Source organism: Rosa chinensis, chromosome 5, assembly GCF_002994745.2.
Source record: "Rosa chinensis cultivar Old Blush chromosome 5, RchiOBHm-V2, whole genome shotgun sequence".
NCBI classification, from domain to species: domain Eukaryota; kingdom Viridiplantae; phylum Streptophyta; class Magnoliopsida; order Rosales; family Rosaceae; genus Rosa; species Rosa chinensis.
The window spans coordinates 43,834,845-43,840,736 of NC_037092.1; positions in this window are offsets into that span (position 1 = coordinate 43,834,845).

Sequence of the window (5,892 nt, forward strand, 5' to 3'; positions counted from 1 at the left end):
CATTCTTGATGTTCTTCCTTCTAGGCTTGATTTTAATTTTGTGCACATCCCACCTGAATAAATATGTGTTGTCCTTGCAATAACCACCTTTGACGCTTTCATGCCATGGTCTTCCAAAAAGCACATCAGTGTCGTCCATGTCAATCACATGACAAGTAATCTCTTCTTTATAAAATTTTCCCATAGAGACAGGAACTTTACAAACCTCTGTTACTTGCGCATATTCATCTTCTCCAAATGGAATCCAATATGGATCACTCAGCTTCACTGTCGGTAATTGAAAATAATCCACAACTTTGTCTGCTACAAAGTTCTCTCGTAGACCACTGTCAATTATTACAGAGCATACCTTGTCTTTGATGATACATGTAGTTCGGAAGTCGTCGTAATCTGGCGTTGTGAATATCCAACGTTCCATGTTTCTTCTTTTTTTCTCTTTTCTTTTTTTTGGATTGATGAGGTTATCCTGGGGAAAATCCCTTGGCATGTTCCTCTTCAACGAAACTTTCTTTAATAGATACTCTACAACCAGCGTCGTTGAGGTTGGTGGTAGTGAACTTCTCCCTTGGATCGTCGTCTGCTAAGGAGCGGGCGATACCCGCTTTGATACCAAATGATGCGGGAAGCGTGAACACTATAGTAAGAGGCTCCGTCAAGCGTCGAAAGCTATATGAGATGAGCTAGAATCCACTAGCAATTACGGGCACAGCCGTAAGAAAAATAGATAAACTTCTCTAAGATTTGGTTTTTTTATTGATAACTTGAATGAAAATTACAATCTAAGAGGTGTCTTATATAGGACACATAACATAAATCTAATACAACTAGAAAACATAAAAAACAATTTATTTTAGACTAAAACTAGGAAACCTAATTAAACCTGATTAAATAAAAATCGAAAATAAAATCCTAGATACTAAATAATATTATTATTGGAATCCCAATCAAGATTTTGCTCGAAAATCCTAATATATCCCAAAGAGTAATTTATGATTGATTCCATCATTAAGAAGCCTATTTGAATACCAATTTTCAATATTCAAATTATTCTTCTTAATGTGAAGACGCTTCTTTCTTTTTGAGATTTTTTGTTGAAATTGGCTAAAATCTCGTCCTACATCATAAGTTAGCATAGAACCTCATGAATTTCCAATGTTAATTGGCATGTAGGGTAGAAAATCATTTCCCGCGAAGAAACATATAAAGATGAAATCGTCAATGCATGATACGCTCAAGATCAAACTTAAAGTTCTCAGGAGGATCATTGATTTGCATGTCAGCTCCAGATATTCCCTCAAAATCCAAACATGCAGAAACTGAAAATTGGATGAATAATGAAAGCTTAGGGAGGAGTACCACCACTCCAACCTAACGGGTGTTGTGCCCGCATTCAAAAAAAAAAAAAAAGTTCAGACAAGAAGCAGCTACACTACCCTAATCGAAGTTGATAAAATTAAGATACCTGATAAGGCTTTATCATCATGTATGCTTTTCTTTTGTCTGATGAGATTGTCAATTGACTGTTTGCATGTTGCTGCTGGTTTTGGATCAGTAAATCCTATTTCCCTAAAATGATGAGTTAATATAAAAGTTCATAATGTTGTGTCATTTTCCATATATAGTAATGCCAATACTCGAGTTCGGCTACTGCACTCGTCATCGCCTAATCCTGCTACTGCACTCGCTGCATTCATACTCGTCCAGTTCTGCTACTGCAGTTGTACTCGTGTTCTGCTACTCCACTCGTCAATAGCAGAAGCAGGAGCAGGAGCAGGAGCAGTAGCAGTAGCAATTAGATCTATCAATCTATGAATGAAGTTAAAAACATAGAAAATCGCATTATTTCCATAGCAAGATTACCAAACAGCAGCAAGATCACCCTTTTGCACCTACACACAGTAGCATAAAGTTCATCAGATCATCTTTGAAAGGGTAATGCATTGCAACTTTCACTAATCCCTAATGGGAGAAAATAGAATACACAGTACACCAACATCACTATATATCTAAAGCAAAGTAAAATAGCCAATGAACGTTACTTAGATATTTCTAGAACCAAACTCAAGACACAGAACGTGGGCGAGGTAATGAGGCATGAGTATACATCCATCATTTTGATATTGGACCTCATATTTTCTCTCAAGAGAATAACATGATTCTTTTCTTCTCTGAAAAACCATAATAGTTATCTGGGTTTGATGAACTAGTCCTCAGCTAATCAGTGACCTATTCTCTTTGGTTTAAAGCTGTTTTTCATTCCCACTAATGAAAAGATCATAAAGATTGAAGAGTTTAGACTTCGAACCATAAAAACTAAAACTGATATAGCAATAATGAAAATAGAGGGATGTGAAGGCTGTGCCAATCATCTATCTCTGTATTCTTTACATGATCTTTGAGAATCTCAGTTCAAAATTGGCTCCCTAAAAAATTACTCAAATAAATCAATGAGAAAGGACCAAATCCAAAACCAAAACACAACGTTTGCCTTCTAACAAATTACCATATTAAAGTCTCAACATTTCTCAAATCCAAGAAACTAATTTTTCACTGTCAACTTGATTTCAAAAAGCCAAGAACAAGATCAACTATCAAGAATTAATTTTTTTTTTTTTTTTGGGACCAAATAGACCAAGAAACCTTGGGAAATTAAAATCTGCAACATTTTTCAAAACTAATACGATACTCACCCAACTGCGGCTACCAAACACCGAGTCAACTCAAGTTCAACTAGCATCTAGCAAAGAACAATATCGGCCAGCAAAGAATAACATCAACCAGCACGAATCATTTCAGTTTCTAATTTTTTTTCTTTCTCGGTGACCAAACACACCATCAAAATTATCGGAAAATTATAACAACAAGACGAACAAGCACATCTTCCCAGTTTAGTACGTTGGCTCCCTATTCTAAATTAAACAATTTCTTTGTCAATCAAAGTAGCAATCAATACTTAATCCAGCTATAGGTATTCATTAACGTGATCCTTTGATTCGTTTCTATTACAGAAGAACTTGATTCCTTCTTTTCTAAAGATTAACCAAACACCTAAATCACATTTCAATGGCATAATTCTCCAACCCAAATAATATATTTGCAACTTGGGTCACTTTACAATCATCATCTTCAAAAAATCCAGAGCATACACAGATATAAAATGTAACTATACAACGCCAATTCATGGAATTACAAACCCAAGGAGCAGAAACTGCAAATTCGATGAACTCAAAACGACCAAAATCAAGCAAATTTTCACTCTGAAACTACCTGAAACTAACCCAATATGTAACTCTACTCCTACAACTACTACTCCAAGCTCCTCTCACTCTTGCTTCACTTCCTCCATTTTCTCCGAAACCAACCCGATAAGTCATCTCCACTCTAGTCTCATTAGCACCTCATCTTTTCACATCTTAATTCGAAGAAACATAGACGAAGGCAGCGAAATTGGAGTAACGGCTTACCTTATCGACCTCCATTGAAGCCAAATTCGACCTGAGAACGGAATCGTAGCTGCTACTGCATTGGCCTCGTCGCTGGGTATTTGGGTTTAGGCCATCTCCAATCGTGAAGGTCTAAAATAGACCATGGTCTAAAATTTTAGACCTTTGAAAGGTACTATTCATCCAAATAGTAAAGTCTATAATTTTTCCAACTCCAATCGTTCGAGGTCTAAATTATAGACTTAAATATATTTTATTATTTTTAATTTGTATACTTCAAAAGTATAAGTGACCAAATCTCAATGGAAGAATACATGCTTCGTTATAGGATGATACGCTCACGTTACGCAAACAATGATTTGCAATAAGACCTTATCAAACATGTTTGGTCAAGACGAGGACAAAGAAGACCCCGGTGATATGGATGTGGCTTGTTTTCAGTTTATATATTTGTGGTTGTAATAATTGACAATTTATTGTCATGTTTGAATCTGTCTTTGCATTGTCTTCGTTTTTACCGTTATTTGTTTTTTTTTTTCAATTATTGTAATGAATAAATGCAGTAAAGTATTATTGTAACGGTTCATTTTGTATTATACTTCATAATTATATTTAGTTGATATATCATACCACTAATAAATAATAATAATAATAATTATTATTATTATAATAAACTATGTCAAATTTATTTCATAAAATTAAATTTATTCAAAAAAAAAATTTGGATTAATTATGCAATCATGCAACTTGAAGTTTGAAGTGGGCCAACTTTGGTGGTCTATATTTAGACCAAGAAATGGACTTTAGACCTCCATGGAGCATTTTTGTAATAGACCTAATCCATGATTGGAGATGGTTTTTGCTCAACCATGGTCTAAAATATGGACTTTGAACCTTCTATTGGAGATAGCCTTATGTTTTGGCGTTGGCTCGATTTAGGTTTTGGGTAGGTCAATGGCAATGCCTGTAAATTGTGATGAAACACGAGCATTTTCATCATTTTTCATTAAAATTGGGAATCAGGCTTGAATAATTTGGCTTTTGGGCATGAGCTCATGTCCTTATTTGTATAAATCTTTTTGAAAGTGGGTTTTCTGTGTTTACATCTTTGGTCATGTGCTACTATGTAATTTTCTAAAAAATAAAATCAGAAAAAGAAGAAGAAGGGGAAAGTAGGCATCAAAGACCTGAATTTGTGGCAAAAAAGAAGGTCCTTCATCCATAGGGGCAAAATCTTAAAATTATTTTCCACAAATGTCGGGAAAATATTTCCGCATTTTCCCACAACGTTATATATGGCCGATAACTAGAGTACGAATACTCAAAAACAGTCCACAAGTGTCCTATTTCCTTTCCCAATAACCAGCATCATTCAAATTGGATAATAAAGAGTAAAGGATTAAAATATCGATTTATATATATATATATATAAATATAACTGAATTAAAAAAAAATTAAAAATATTAGAGATATATCTGGGATATTTTGAAAAATATATCTTTTTTGAAAGAGTTAATTTATTGGATTTACATATAAATAGATATGAATGTCAACTTCATCTACATCCAAAAAGAGACTATATGTAGTTGAAAAGTCGCTCGCTGGTCTACAAAAATACAATAATCACACCAAGACATGTAACGGATATAGTACGAATAGTAGTGATAAACATGATAGTTATAGATTTCTTTGGAGATGTCGATTGTTTCCCCTATAATAGGATAATAAGGGTGAATCCAACTGGATGGTTGATCATACAATTCTTCATATTGATTGTACATACCTCCAACAATATGAAGGATTTACTACATCACCAAGCATAAGTAACACACTCTTTGGGGGCCCGCAAGCCATGGTGGGACCCAACCACAATATACATCCTGTAACTTGACATCCAACCTACCCCGTGGTAGTCGGAAGAGGCCAAGACCTCACCGGGAAGCAACCTTCCCGGCCTTGCCAAGTTACCTTCACAAACATGCTTTCGAAGACTAGAATAGTGGTTTTAGCTTCCCACATGGAAGAAAATGTAAAGGAGAGGGGTTCCCTTACCAATAAAAGAGACCCCTCCTCACACTTAGAAGCCATCCCATTACGTCAAGGACCCTCATTGAATCTCTTCTCTACTTCGTCAACGCCAGCGGGCAATCTCTTCTCTAGTAAACGCCAATGGCTAGCTCTAATATCAAAAAAAAAAAAAAAGAGCACAACCTCCGCTAGCAAGGCTAACACCTACCGCTAGCACCCACCTCTGCTAGCGCCCAGCGAGCCTAGCAACAGCTTCCGTCAGACCCATCAAGCGCCAACAGCTTCACCACCATCGCTAGCAGATTACAACACCACCGATCTTTGTCGTCCCGCTGAGCAAAGCCCCGCCCAATCTTTGGCGTCCCACTGAGCCGCTAAGCAAATCCCTGCCCAATCTTTGGCCCCCGCTGAGCAAAGTTCC